The sequence below is a fragment of the Mus musculus genome, chromosome 19, assembly GCF_000001635.26.
Source record: "Mus musculus strain C57BL/6J chromosome 19, GRCm38.p6 C57BL/6J".
In the NCBI taxonomy this organism is placed as follows: domain Eukaryota; kingdom Metazoa; phylum Chordata; class Mammalia; order Rodentia; family Muridae; genus Mus; species Mus musculus.
The window spans coordinates 51,840,751-51,857,419 of record NC_000085.6 but is presented as its reverse complement, the minus strand read 5'-3'; positions in this window follow the sequence as shown (position 1 = coordinate 51,857,419).

Genomic DNA, 16,669 nt, shown 5'->3' with positions numbered 1-16,669 from the left:
CTTATTTACATTCTCCAATAGCCTGGTGTCTCCAAAGCTGAACCTTCTCTGGTTGTTTCTATAGTAATACAAATACCCACCCTCACCTTAGTATAATACAGTTGTCACTAGATTGGGAACTTCGGGCTGGAGAGATGGCTTAGCCATTAAAGGTTGGGCTCACAACCAAACTTCATCTCTTTTTCTTGTTCATTCTTGCAAGTTCAATATTAGAATTCTCAGGGCAACAAATACCAGATATTCCTCACTTATTTCTTTAAAAATGAAAATAAGTCCATGATAAGTGTTGATGTGTTTAATTTGGCTTCCCATCCCATTTTAAAGTAAAGCAACGGGAGTTGAGGATGAAGTGTTATTTTTTTCTCCAACTGTATAAGATTCGTTTTAGGATGTGATGCCATCAAATATGTGGAATATGATGGGACTCCTAAATTAAAAGTGTGCAGTCTCATAACTTAAAAGGAAATTAAGCTAACAGTTTTCTGTTCTCCTGATTTTGATAAACCTTGTAGAATATTGATTACCTGCAGTTAAGGTTTCCAGGCCTTTTGTCAATAAACAAACCAGCTGACATTTGTACAACACTGTGACATTTAGGTCCCTTACCAGATCTAAAAGTAGATAATGTTTACTTGTAAATGAAAAAAAAAAAGTACTTTTTTTTGTTGTTGTCATTAAGTCAAGAAATAAATTGGAGACACTGCCATTGCCCATAGCAATGTGTTTTATACTACATATTTTAATATTTTTATTATTGCTGCTATTATAACATTAGCTGTGGTGGTTAAATTTATATCAAACTGACTGGGACATTGGTTGGCTAGAGCATCTTCACAAACATTGTTTTGAGTGATTCTGTGAGTGTGCTAGGATGACATTATCCTATAGATCAGTTGACGAAGATGACATTACCATATAGATCAGATGACTAAAGCAGGTTGTCCTCTCTGACGTGGGCCAGTCTCATTTAGTTAGGAGAAAAGGGTGGCTAGAAAACAAAGCCTGACTTCAGTCCAAGGAAAGGAGAATTCTTTTTTACTGTGTGTAGATCGAGGCAAGTTTTTTTTTCCCCCTTCGTCTTCTTTCTGTCATTGGGTAAAAAGAGGAATCTACTCTTTTTTAAACACTAGCTTGCTTTCTTCCAGATAGAAACTACACCATAGTGAATAATGCCTTTCAAGGTTTGGGCTATAACAATCAACCAAACCATCAAATTTCCAATAATATCTAATTTGCCAACATGACTGTTCACAAAACTTAATTAGCCAAATTTTTGCAATAAGTAATATACACAAAATATGTTATGTGAAATTATATATTACTTGTATATATAATGTACACAACATTTCATATATATCACATCTATCTCTCTCTCTCTCTCTCTCTCTCTCTATATATATATATATATATATATATATATACACACACATATATATGAACATCTGTGGATCTGGGAGTAATAGTTCATTAATCAGGAGATCAACCTCCTGATTAATGATTTCAGGGAGAAGATAGCAATTATGTGTGTTAACATTGGTCATCATTTTAGAAGTTGTTTTGAACTAAGCATGAAAAAATTAATTATTTTGAATCATCTTAGGGATTGATATCAACCTTTAAGTTTGTGAACTTAACTCATATTAATTATTCTTTAAGATAAATTCAGGTATGCTAAATTTGATGCAGGCAGGAAGAAAGCTAGGAGAATGGCCAATGATATTAAATTTTTGTTCAGAGGAATAACTGAGTTATTGTATACACAGGAACCTTTAAAAAACAGTCAGGATTTGAAGATGAATTTCAGATGAACTGACTCTTTGAATGATTTGCGAGGTTTAATTTTTGTTGCTGGTGAATTTGATTCAGACTAAAAGGAGGAAGGACACAGGAATAGATGTTTCTATGGACCTAGGGCAACTGCTATGCTGTGGGCTATGCCTAGAATAAGTAAGTATCTCAAGAGATATTTCCTACTGACTCTGCTCATAACAACTAGTAAAAGCCCTAGCCTCTTATTAATACCATGGCAACACTATGCATAAGATATCTCGCTTCTGAAATGACATCATTGAAAGAAACCATTTGTCTAAATCTTGTAATGGACTTGCCTATCTTTGAGCTATCCTTAATGTTCAGAAAATGTATATCAAGAAAGACTGTTTTGATGTTGATTACAAGTTTCATATTAATCAGAAGTAGAGAGCATTGCCTACCTTTATAATTGAATTAGCAGAGATCTCACAAGCTAAAACACACATAAGATGATAAATTATTGGGTCTATGTTTTCTTGCTTCTAAGTATCTCTCTATCACTCTGTCTCTATCTCTCTATCTCCATCCCTATCTCTGTCTCTATCTCTGTGTGTGGGTTTATATGTATTACTGTGTCCTTGTGTACATATGCACACGTGTGTCAATGTGATTGCATATTTCTGTATATATACATATATCGGCCTGCGATAAGTGTATTTCTGAGTGTGTCTCTGTGTGCATGTGTTTCTTCATGTATTCATGTATATGTGTGTGTCTACAGCTTTGTCTAAGCTATTGGCTCACAGTCCGGTGTATCTATTCGGTAAAGAAAATTTAAAACTTGATGGAAACTTGAAGAAAGTTATAGATTTGGATTCCTTATTGGATAATTTAGATATGAGGCCATGTCTGTTGAGGAATAGAAAGTTTTACAAGTTCAAGTATCATGGGAGAACAAAACTTGTATTAATATTCTCAGTAAAGGACTATTTTATTTTTTATTTGCTTTACTTCCTAAAGCCTAATATACATCGAAACTTATTTATAAGCTCTTTTTTTTTTATTTTACTATAAATGAATGAAAACATTCTGGAGACTAATTTTTTTAATATAATATGACCTGATAAGTATTAAATAATGTTTGTGACATAAAATTTAAGAGGAGAAATATTAAGTATTATCTAAAAAAAATGTCTCTCTACTCGTTTGATCTTTATCTATATTATTTTGCCGCACCTCCCCCCCCCCCCCCGGCTTACTGGTTACATTACTTTCTTGGTAGTGTACAGAGTACCTTCCTGTACCAAAGGCACTAGAAGTGGAGGGTGGAGATTCTGTTTAGGCACCTACTTGACTTTTTCATATCTAATGAGTTGTGTGGATGTTATCTTCAGCAATCAAACCTTGTAGTCAGGTTTTGGAGAGCAACCTGTAGTCTTGGCAAAAGATTAAGTAGTTTGGGGATTCCTATGGGACCCCTTGGACAACAACTTAATTAGATGCAACCCAGTTCAAGTACTGGGGGTTTTATTTGGTGAAAAATGATGGCCACTTGGAGCACTGTCTTCCCCACTTTTTGGCAACTTAATTTAGATCACCTTCATATAAGTATGTATTTTAGGAAGTTGTACCTATGTAGAGTTTCTCTATTACCCCACAAATGGTGCTTAATTTGAATTGTTCTCCCTCTTATTCCATTTTTCTCCCACATGTCCCTTTCCTGTTTCCACTCCCTCATAGGATTTCAGCCCCACACCCATCCAAAACTTTCTATTTTAGTTCTCTTTCCTAATGAGATCTATTTGTTTTCTTCTTGCTTGTGGTTCTGTGGATTGTAACTTGCTTATCACTGACTTAACAGATTATATCCACAAATAACTAAATACACACCATATTGGTATTTACAGGTCTGGGATATCTCACGCAAGTTAATTGTTTTTCTAGTTCTATACATTTTCCTATGAATTTCATGATCTGCCCCCCCCCCCCCATCCAGTTGACTAATACCCATTGTGTAAATGTTCCAAATGGTCTTTATCCATTCTTCTATTGAGAGACATCTATGTTGCTCCCAATTTCATGCAAGTATGAAGAGAGCAACATTGATCATGGTTGAACAAGTGTCTCTGTGGGAGGATGAAATATCCTTTGGGTATATGCCCAAGAGTGATATATTGAGGTAGACAAATTGCTATTTTCCTGAAGAACCACCAGACTGATTTCCATTTTGTATTACCACTAGCAATATATGAGTGGTCTCCTTACTTCATATCATCATCAGCATGCGTTCTCATTGTTTTACTGTTCTTAGTAATTTGACAGGTATAAAGTGATATCACAAAGTAGTTTTAATTTGCATTTTCATGATGACAAGGGATATTGAATATTTCTTTAAGTGTTCCTCATTCCTCAGTCATTTGAGTTTTATCTTTTGAAAATTATTTAGATCTATACATCATTTTAATTTGAGTATTTATTTTCTTGATATATAGTTTTTTATTTCTTTATATATTTTGATAAGAACTCTATAGCAGCTGTGTAGAATTTCAATAGGTTCTATTTATTAATTTTATGTCTTAGTACCTGCTCTAAATATGTTCTGTTTATAAATTACTGTGCCAATGTATTCAGTGCTATTCCCATATTGTCTTTTGTCATCTTCAATGTATCTTGTTTTATGTCGAAGTCTTTGATCTATTTGGAGTTGATATTGGTGCAGGATTAAAAATACAGATCTATGTGCATTCTTCATGCAGTCATCCAGTTTGATCATCACCAATTTTTGAAGATTCTGTTTGTGGCTCTGGCTTGTTTATCAAAAATCAAGTATTCATAGGCATACGGTTTCATGTCTATAGAATTAAACTGGATTATTTAATTCTACAGATCAGTGCATCTATTTTTGTAACAATACCATGCTAGGTCTTACTGTTGTTCATTCATTCATGAGTTTGTTTAGTTCATTTTTTTAACTCTAGCTTTGTAGTACAACTTGAAATCGGGAATGATAGGGATACCTACTAAAGTGTTTTAACTATCCTGTGTGTGTGTGTGTGTGTGTGTGTGTGTGTGTGTGTGTGTGTGTGCGTGTGTGCTATTGTAAAAGGTGTTCATCCCCCTATTTCTATTTCAGTCCACTTCTCATTTATATATAGGAAAGATACTAAATTCTTTTTAGTTAAGTCTCATTCCACCTACTTTGCTATAATTGTTTATCAGCCATCGGTATTCCCCAGTGATATATATATTCTTACTTATCTGATCTCCTTCCTTTTTCTTATTGCTGTAGATAAAACTCCTTGTACTATGTAAATGGTTCTTATTTTCCTTTATTACAGCTTTTTTTTTTATGTTATGGTGACCCCCAACCACAAGATTATTTTGTTGCTACTTCCTGACTATAATTTTGCTAATGTTATGAGTCATAATGTATCTGATATGCAGGATATGTGACCCCCAAGTGGGTCGTGACCCTACAAATAGAGAACCACCGTTTTAGAGTAACTTCCATATATCTCTGTAGGGTCATTATAGTAATAAGCAGAGAACAATGTGAAGAAATTTGTAGAAACTCTCATACAAATTAACTAATAGGTAATCTCAAGAAATTACACTTGATGCTATACAATATAGCTTATATATGGTGACTGAAGCAAAGAGACATGAAAACTCAAAGCCAAAGTAATGCTGATGAAAGTTATTAGCTTATGGCAAAATTAATATTTGTATTATACAACTTGAGGTAGTGATAATAGATGAAACCCAGGGGGTTTTGTTCACAGCCCATTCTGTTGGTCTCAATGCTTTCCTGACCTCTGTCAAGGATGCTCCTTTGAGTTGCCAACTAGATACACTGCCTTCCTTCCTCATACAGTGTCATAAGACTACAGTTGATACCGCAGAGTCCCTGATAGATATGGAATTCTCCATCTGTACATAATTTTTGATACTTCTCAGGGCTGGAATAGGCTTAAACTAGTATTTGGAGACTGAGTGATAGGACAAAAAGATCATAGTGGCCACTTCCATGCCATCCTTATCTCTATTATGTCCTAGAATATGGTGCTAATATGACCTTGACATTAGAGCATAAGGAAGACTTGGCTGCTACATGTTGAAATAATTTCTCTTTGAAAAACAGAAGAAATGACATGGTTATTTTTTTCAGGGCCATTAATCACTTGGTCCTCTCTTACATTTGTAGCCCTGTTTTCTGTTCAACTACTCATCTAGTGCATACTGCAATTTTATTCTTGTTTACCATAAGGTCATCGGAGCCCAAGTAACAAAGGACTTAGAGATGATTAATATCTACTGGGCTGAGAGTGTGAAGACAGACACCTATAATCACAGCTCTAGGAAGATCTGATGCATATAGATACCACAGGCACCTTCAGTCAGATACATGTGTGCACACACATACAGAAAATTAAAATTCAAATCTTAAAAATGTTATTTTCCATAAGATTTTAACTTTTATCAGCATCTTTACCAGTTTGGGAGACTCATGGGAAAACATCCTATTTTAGTATTATTAAGGAAGATTTCATCTTTGTTCATTATATAACAAACTAAGTGAGCAGAAACACATTTTTATTTTACTTTTAGAATATTAAGGTTTGCCTTAACACATGAACAAACAGTTTTCACAATTTTTAAAGGTACAGAGCTGAAGAGTGGAGAGAGCAGATGTGTTAGCAAAACTGATCAAAACACACTGTATCTGTGCATAAGTTTTTAAACGGTAACAAAGCTAAAGGCATGCAATATAGCATCTAAAATCTTTGGCATATGGCACATTACCTCTACGGTTCAATAAATTCTACATGAGACTTAAATTGATGATTTTCATGTAATCAAGACTTTGTAAACAAACATGTCCTTTATAACCATGGTGCTGAAATTTTTTCTATTTATCCTAACAGGTGCTCTTTTCTACACACCTTTTAAGAGACATAAATAAATCTGGGCTGCAATATGCTCAGAAAGCCATTCAGACACTTTCTCACTTGGTGGATTCATTTCTTGACATTCTCAATGTTCACTACAGACTATGGTTGTATTATAGAGTGACATTCCTAAGAAACTATTTGCTAGAGGAATAAATTATTAAGATTTATTTAGGGGGCTGAAGCGATGGCTCAGTCATTTAGAGGACTAACTGCTCTTCCAGAGGTCCTGAATTCAATTCCCAGCAACCACATGGTGGCTCACAAACATCTGTAATGGGATCCAATGCATTCTTCTGGTGTGTCTGTAAACATCTAGAGTGTACTCATATGTATATATTTAAAAGGTTGTATTTAGGAAAGTTATGAGATATTCACCATTTGCTGTGAGATCTTAAAGAAAAGATGAGCTACCTCAGCAAATTCTCTGTTCCTGAGAAATACCAAGTGTGTAGCCCACTCCCTGCCTTTCCCTTATAGATGGCTAAAGCTGGCCTTCCTAGCTCTTGTGTTGGTTTCATGTTTTAAAAATAGCATCAACTCTGTTATACCTTCTTTCATACTGTACCTAAATTATTTTTCTTTCTGTTTCCTTTTCTCACAACATCATAGTTATCACATTGCTTCCAGAGATTTTTAGAAAATTTATTTACTGAAAACAAGTTTATCAGAAGAATTTATGAAACTTCTCTTTGAATCTGTTGGTTCAGATCAAGGAACTAGGAGGGAACGGTGGGGGGGGGGGTAATGGAAGGGGGAGAGGAGTTATGGAAAGAAACAGGAGAGAAGGCCAGAGGGCCAAGATAATGAATGGAAATCTGCAGCTGCCTGGGTTGTGGTGTGAGGAAAATCTCTAGGAAGTCCTAGAGAACTGGGACAGGGGAAGATTCCAGGAGTCAATGCAGCCGACCTTTGCCAAGTCTCCTAATGGTGGGGACATGGAACCTGAGGTAGCCACCTCCTGTACCCAGAAAAGAACCCCTGTAGAGGCATAAGAATACCAACTCACCCACAAAACTTTCTGCCTCAAAATTATTCTGTCTAAAAGATATGCAGGGACAAAGATGCAGCAGAAACAGAAGGAATGGCCAACAAAAATCTGGCCAAACTTGAGACCCATCCCATGTGCAAGTGCCAATCTCTGACACAATTAATGATGCTTTGTTATGCTGCAGACACTTGTCATATGTTCAAAGTTATTGTGGGCAGCACACACATTAATAAACTTGCCTTTGCCAAAGTTAAAATGTTCTGTGTTTACTTACAAAACCGAAGACTTATTATTAAATGACTCTAGTTTTCAGACACCTTGGTATAAAGGGTACAGGTCAGAATCATTCTTGATAGGAGTTATGAAATAGTGAATGGAGAGTGAAATTAAATTCTTATTTAATGATCACCTCCTCTGTGCCAACAACTGCAATATAATCACCCATTCTTCCAAATAAAACCAAATAGGTAGTCTGCATCCCTATAGCATGGGTTGCCCTCAAGCTTCAAGGAAAACTCTAAGATGATGAATGTAATACAGATCCAATGAGGCAGAAAATAGTTTCTGTACCAGACATTTGTTTGGGGACAGAGTCTCATGATTAGTTCATGTGCTCAAGTGGAGACAGTGTGTTGTGAATTTCAGAGGACACCTTGGTGCTCATATTTACCAGAGCATGGACTTATACCTTGTACTCATTATGATCCTGACTCTCTGTAATTTTTTTATTAATTTTATTTAATATTGTTTTACAATACATATTTTATCTCCCTCCCAGTCTACTCTCTGACTGTTTCACATTCCATACTTCCTTGCCTCGGTCTCTAAGAGGATGTCTCCATACCCACACATCCACTCCACCAAACCTGCCTACTACCTGGGGCATCTAGTCTCTTGAGGGTTAGGTGCATCTTCTATGACTGAACCCAGACTGGGCAGTCCTCTGCAGTATATGTGTTGGACGGGGGTGAGAGGGGTGTCTCATATCAGCTGGTATATGCTTCCCAGTGTTTGAGAGATCTTGGGGATCCAGATTAAATGAGACTGCTGGTCCTCCTACAGGATCGCTCACCTCCTCAGCTTCTTCCAACATTTCCCTGTGCCCTTCCCACAGCATTGAGCAGGCTGGATCAAACCTTGTTTGCCACCGGTGCTAGCTCACCTAGGGCGGAGTCTTCTGACCTAGGTAAATTCTATTGTCTGCCACATCTGCAGGTTCCTGACAAAGCAACCAATGAGGTCCTGGCATAGTGGGGGATGGGTACCCCACCCGCAACCCCCACACATGCCTTTAAAAATCAGACCCTAGAATTAAAGTTGAGCCTTGATCAGAGAGCTTTGTCTTGGCTCATTATTTCTCTTGCTGATCTTCCCATCCATCCCCAGCTTTCCTTTCAGGAACCCAGGAACCCATTGCCACTGGCAGCTACAGGTGATGCCTGAATGAGAGATCTGAATATGAAAAGACTGACTGAGGGACACTGTCTTGGTGGGCCTCCACAGATAAAGGAAGAAGATGGTATCCTGCTTAGTAAGCAACATACAGCATTAATGTCAGCACTACAAATTTCATCTTTTGAAGGCTGTTGATTGCAAGGGTGCAAAAAGAATACAGGCTAGACTGAGTCTGTATTAGCCCAACGCTGATATCAGCTAGGGGTTGACAGTGGAAAAGGAGACTGGAAAATTCAAGACAGGCATTTGTCTGCAGTCAAAAACTATGTCAGGCAAGAGGAGTAGGGCTTAAAATAAAATAAAACAAAATAAAGAGAGTAAAAAAACAAACAAAAAAAAAAAACCCAAACAAATAAAAAAGGAGATGCTAGATACATGAGAATAAGAGAGATGAAGAGAGAAGGGAAATGGATTTCAGAGCTCTCCCAGGGACAGAAGGAAATTGGGAGACGTCCTGCTTCCTTTCTGGCTCCTACAGGAGACATCCTTAGTTCTGGTTACATCAAGTTCTCCACCCTCTCTGTATTGTCTGTCCTTGGTGCACCAATCTGTCCATGTGTCAGTTTGTGTCTGTTTTTGTTTCATCATCTGAATGACTGTTGTTCTAGGTTTCATGTTGAAAAGAAAAAAAAATTGGTTAAAATGTTATCTGCTGGCTATCCATCTCTTGAATCAGTCTCAGTTTGCTCAGTGGAGGCTGATTTAAGTTGAGCAGCACCTTAGCCAGGAGTCAAGCACAGCAGAAGCCCTGCTGAAAAGCTGCTTTTAAAGGGGGGTCAGCAGCTTCTTACATTCTAAAGCAAGTGAGCTGATAGTTGTTTTTTCCTAGAAAAATCTCTGCAATTGTGATTATTGGGTTAATGACAAAGTGCTTTTACTCTTGAAATTATAGTTAGAAAAGGTAAAAATTCTTTGTTTGGTCTAAATTTAGAAGATTCATGTAGCTGCTTCATTTGGTTTCTGACCAATCTTAAAGGTATAAATATGCTCTGTGTGTCTTGGTCATACAGTATTGGCTTATAAATTATTGGGAATGTTTTTAAAAGTTGTAACATTGGTAACAAGAAAGTTAGCTTAAAACTGGTAACTCAGGGTTGGAATCATTATAAACAACAACACATGGCATGAACGAACCCAGGAAACCAGGACTCTAAAGACACTTCTAAATTGGGATGATATTTTATTTAATTCTTATCCTAGAAACTAGACTTATAAAGGATAAGATTTAAAACAATGTCTCTTTAATGAAGCATTAAAAGTCGCACTGTCATGCATTCATATATAAGAATTGGCAGCCAACGTTTGTAACGTGAAAGTGATGATTTTGATATTGATTTTAAAGAGAACGGATTGTTTAAAATTGGGTTTTGCTTTCTAAAAGTTATGGTAAGGCTCTAATATTACAAAAGAAACTTAAAAATTACAGTTACATTGCCAGTGTTCCATTGGCTGCGTTTGTAGTTTGATTGCAAGCTCAGGATTCTTTTTTTTTTTTTTTTTTTTTCCTAAGAAGCCAAACCTATCCTGTGGGAAAAAAAGAGCATATTCAAGAAATGGCGCTGGTTTAAGTGGTGGTCAGTATATAGAAGAATGCAAATTGATTCGTTCCCCACCCCCCCTTTTTTTTACATTTTTTATTGTATATTTCCTTTACTTACATTTTAAATGTTATCCCCTTTCCTGGTTACCCTCCCTGCTGGAAACAGCTTATCACTTCCTCCCCCACCCTGCTTCTATGAGGGTGTTCCTCCACCCACCCACCTACTTACACCTCCCTGCCCTTGATTCCCCTACACTAAGGCATCTATCAAGCCTTCATAAGACCAAGGACCTCTCCTGCCATTGACACCTGACAAGGCCATCCTCTGCTACATATGCAGCTGGAGCCATGTGTACTCCTTTATTGATGGCTTAGTCCCTGGGAGCTGGGGGGGGGGGGTCCTAGTTGGTTGATATTGTTGTTCTTCCTATGGGGTTGCAAACCCTCTCAACTCCTTCAGTCCTTTCTTTAACTCCTCTGTGGGGACCTCACTCTAGTCCATTGGTTGGCTTCAAGCATCCACCTCTGTATGTCAGGTTCTGGCAGGGCCTCTCAGGAGACAGCCATATCAGGCTCCTTTCAGCATGCACTTCTTGGCATCCACAATAGTGTCTGGGTTTGGTGACTGTATATTGGATGGATCCCCAGGTAGGACAGTCTCTGGATGGCCTTTGCTTCAGTCTCTGCTCTATATTTTATCTCCATATTTGCTTCTGTGAGTATTTTGTTCTTGTTCTAAGAAGGATGAATCACCCATACTTTGGTCTTCCTTCTTATTGAGCTTCACATGGTCTGTGAATTGTGTCTTGATTTTTGGAGCTTTTGGGCTAATATCCACTTATCAGTGAGTATATACCATGTGTCTTCTTTTGCAGTTGGGTTACTTCACTTAAGATGATATTTTCTAATTCTATTCATTTGATTAAGAATTTTATGAATTCATTGTTTTTAATAACTGAGTAGTACTCCATTGTGTAAATGTAGCACGTTTTCTGTACACATTCCTCTGTTGAAGGGCATCTGGGTTTATCCATTCTTATCTCCTGTACAAAGCTCAAGTCCAAGTGGATCAAGGGCCTCCATATAAAACCAGATACAGTGAATCTAACAGAAGAGAAAGTGGGAAAGAGCCTTGAACACATTGGCACAAGGGAAATATTCCTGAACAGAACACCAGTGGCTCAGGTGCTAAGATTAAGTATTGACAAATGGGACCTCATAAAATTGCAAAGCCTCTGCAAGGCAAAGGACACTGTCAATAGGACAAAATGGCAATCCATAGATTGGGAAAAGATCTTTACTGACCCTACATCCGATAGAGGGCTAATATCCAAGATATATACAAAGAACTCAAGAAGTTAGACTCCACAGAACTAAATACCCCTTTTTAAATGGGGTAAGAAGAAGAAGAAAAAAAAAAGCATTCTCAACTGAGGAATTTTGAATATCCAAGAAGCACCTAAAGAGATGTTTAACATCCTTAGTCATAAGGGAAATGTAATCAAAATGGCCCTGAGATTCCACCTCACACCAGTCAGAATGGCTAAGATAAAAACCTCAGGTGACAGCAAATGCTGTTGAGGATGTGGAAAAAGAGGAATATGCCTCCATTGCTCGTGGGATTGCAAGCTTGTACAACCACTCTGGAAATCAGTCTGGCTGTTCCTCAGAAAATTGGAAATAGTTCTGTGGATCCAGCAACAACACTTCTGGGTATGTACCCAAAAGATACTCCAACAATATAAGGAGATCATTACTCCTTAAATCCAAGTCCAATGATGTGTCCTACTTCAAGACCAGTCTAGGCCAGACAGGCACCTGGCAATAAATATATGTTTTATGATTAATGTTTGCATTAGTAATGTTTACAGTAAAATTCATAGAAATGCTTTAAGGCAACTTAACCAATTTTTGATTTATGTATAACCAGTTAAGTTGAAGAAGCAGCACTTTTCCTGGCATGCCATCCTATTGAAAACAAATGTAATTATTAATTAAAATATTTTATATCATTCTTGGCAGTGGTGACACAAGTTAATTTTAGAACTCAAGTAGCAAAGGAGGCAGATGTCTGAGCTTCAGGCCAGTCTGGTCAACAGAGTGAGTTTCAGGACAGCCAAAAATACACAGAGAAATTCCGTGTTGAAAAAAATGCAAAGAAGATATGTTTTTTCTGACATTTTCATATAACTTTGTATCTATATCATTTCCATCCTTCCCTCTCCCACATCCAAATCCATTTGTAACCCCCTCAACTTGATAACCTATTATTTTTATTATTCTATACACATACAATCTGCATTTTAATTAAGTACATGAAATGTGTCCCTATAGCTTTAAAAAAATCTCCTTGTTGTTATTAATTCCTCTCTCTTCCTTCTTATTCTTTGTTTCTCTCCCTCACTCTTCCACAATCAATCTTCCCATTTTTCAATTTTTCTCTTTCATAGCAGCTGGGTACTGCTCTTCCCCTCCCTAGAGGTACCCACTCTCATGGACCAATTATATTTCTCTGTGGTTATTCCAGGCTGTATATGTGAAGCTAGGAATCATAAAAACAGGAGATAATGTGACATTTATCTTTCTGGTATTGGTTATCTCACTTAACATGGTGCTTTCTGTTCCATCCATTTACTTGCAAATTTTATGAATTCATTTTTGTTTGCCCCCAAATAAAATTGCATTTGGTACATTTCCATGATCTATGCATTAGTTGAAACACATTTAGATTGATCCCACTCCTTGGCTATTGTGAACGATAGGACAATGAACAAGGCTGTACTCTCTAATGTAGGATGTAAAATTATAAGTGAGGAAAAAAGACTGAAAATAAATGATGGTGAGGATGTGGGGGAAGGATTCCCTCCTTCATGCGTGCTGACATTAAAAACTAGTTTTCTCCCTCTGGTAATCAGTATAGAGAATTCTTAGAAAACTAAAAATAGAACCCCACCATAAATGTCACACTTACAGTTTCACTATATCTTACATTGAAACTATTCCAGTTGTTTATGTTTGTAGTTAAACAGTTCTGATCCAGTTGACATTTTCCTGATGCCTTAGGTGGCTGAGACTCTCTCTTTTCCTAGTAAATCAATTGATTCTTTTACCTATTCCTTTGGGGACAGTTTTATTTTAGTTTCTATAACAACCTCCCACCCAAGCATATTATAAATATCATAAAGAAACACTTTTCTTGCTCTTATATCTAAATTATTTTAAGGATTTAGGTCAATTTATTAAAACAGCTCAAATTGCATTTGACTTGAACTGATATGAGCAAGTATCCTGAGAACCTGCAGCTAAGTCCCACACTTGGCCTGGGCCAAGTGGAAAAACATCACTGGACTGCTATTTCTGTAATCTGTTTTTCAGCTCTCTTGCCAAGCAAATAACCAACCAATAAAGATACAAATATATCTAGGTTTTTTTTTTTCTTCCAGTTTCTGGATATTATGAATAAAGCCACCATGAACATAGTTGCACAAGTTTCCTTGTGGAATGATGGGGCATAATTTGGGGATGTGCCCATGATATATCTGGGTCTGGAGGAAGATTGGTTCCCAACTTTCTGTAGAACTGCTATCTAGGTTTCCATAGTGGCTCTAGACGTTTGTACTCCCACTAACAATGGGAGACTGTTTCCCTTGGTACACATCACCTCCAGCATGAGCTGTCATTTCTGTTAGTGAGCATAGTCTTCCTGATAGGGGTAAAATGGAATCTCAAAGTAATTTTGATTTCATGATCGTGATGATTAAGAATACTGAATATTTAAGTATTTCTCGCCATTTGAGATTTCTCTATTGATAGTTCTCTGTTTAGCTTTGTACCCATATTTTTTATTTGTTACTTTCTTGATATTTAGTTTTGTGTTCTTTATATGGTTTGGATATTACCCCTCTATCAAATACTGTGTTGGTATATTTTGCCTTACAGAAGACTCAGTTTCACAGGGTCCCATTTTTTAATTTTAGATCATACTGCCTTCAGAAGACTCTTACACATTTTTGTCATCAAAATGTTCCAAATTGTACGAAATTTTACTACTTATCTTCTGGAATCTGATGTCTTTTTATAACTCAGCAAACTTTTAGTTTTTGACATCTTTCACTTATCAGACATAGTAGTGAAGGTTTTTCTGTTTAGTGAAGGTTTCCTCTCTTTGATATGTTTGATTCTTAGACTACACCTAGTCTTTGAAAATATGCTTGTATAACAGGTAAATTAGTAGTCAGTTCAGGGACTAGGTCTGAAGTTTTAATTAATAGGTTACAAATATGTAGATTTGTCTTTGTATTTAGAGCTAATATCTTTACAATTATTGCAATTTTATTTCATACACATTTTTGCCTCTGGTAAGATGCTTATATTTGTTAAGTATACCTGGGTAATGTTCTTTTGTCATGTGTCATTCTTTGACTAAAGAGGCTATGCCCCTTGTCCCAGGAATGACCAATAAACAACAAACAAAAATCCTAAAATGATCTGATACGGCATGTCTCATAGCCAGAAAGGGAATGGGAGAAGAATGCGAATCCATGGTGTTGGTTGATCATAGAGGAACATTTCCTCTCTAGTGCTAGCTGTGCTTTATCTATCCTGCAAAATACAAATTAATTCTTACCTCCACGTAAGCTCTTAGGGAAGCTGTACATGTTAAGTTAAAATGTGTAAATTGTTTAGTCTGCTGATGAGAAGATAATAACAAAATTCAGAAACAGGTGACTTTTATTGCCAGGTTGATCAATTCCCTAAAAGTTTATTTAACACTGTATTTACAAATAAGGACTTCTAAGTCATACACACACACACACACAAACACACACACACATATATATATACTCAAATAAAACCTACTGAGTTTATATAATGTTACTTGGTATGTATTTTTTGGGAGCTGATAGCTGATAATGCCTGGTACTGTAAGACTAGATAAGTATTCAGTCTTAGGGAAAGTATGGTTATTTATGAAGGAAATTTTGTTTATATCATGAATCGCATGGTAATCTGCAACCATGAATTTATTAAACCAGCATAATATTTAACAACAATCTATAAATGTTTGTTTTTATAACTACAAATAAATGTGCTCTTCATCCTTAGGGCAACCTCTTTCCTTTAAGCCACACTAATTGGATGTGGCTAAGAAATACAATAACTGGGTTGGCACACCAGACTCCAATTACATCTGTCAGTGTTTTCTATCGTAGCACTATATTTTCGTATGTGCACTGTGAGTAGTTTCATACAGTAGTTTTCAGATCGAGGCATCCAATTGAGACTAGAACCTTTCGCCTTATTACACACCTCATTGTAGCTACAATAAAATCCTGGGTATTAAACCCTCATTTGTGATACGGAGTCTTTCCAGGCAGGATTTAGGGTTTCCACATCATTTTTCATATTTATATCTGAAAGCCCTTTTGCATGAGCTATCTGAGCTCAGAAGTCAACTGGCCCAAGAATAAGAAAAGAGTTTTTTCATTTGACAAAAATCTGAAGATCACTGAAACAGGCCAAAAGGGCTACCAGAGTATCATACCTAGCCTTCAGGAGACCATAGAAACCAAAGTTAGGTAGAGATGAAAACTGTAAACTCAGATAAGAAGCTGAGAGTATCACTAATAAGTGCTAGACTAATAAGTAGCACTATTTCCTAACAAACCGAATGACCTGAGTTCAATTTCAGGGACCCATAAGGTGGAAGGAGAGAAACTGGCTTCAGCAACTTGTTCCTGAACTGTCACCTGAGTACACAGCATGGGGATGGCTCTGAGCTCCAATAAATGGAAAGGAATTTTAATGAAAAAGGATTGAGGCTATTTCTATCATTAGCAATAACTATTTAGAAATATGCTTCTTTTTTTTTACCATATTTCAAGTGATATTTAATTATCAGAATCTTTCCAGAAAAGGAGCCATTATCAGGCTGTACTTGATGCAAAAGCCTTAAAAACAAAAGCCAAGAACATCTGAAAA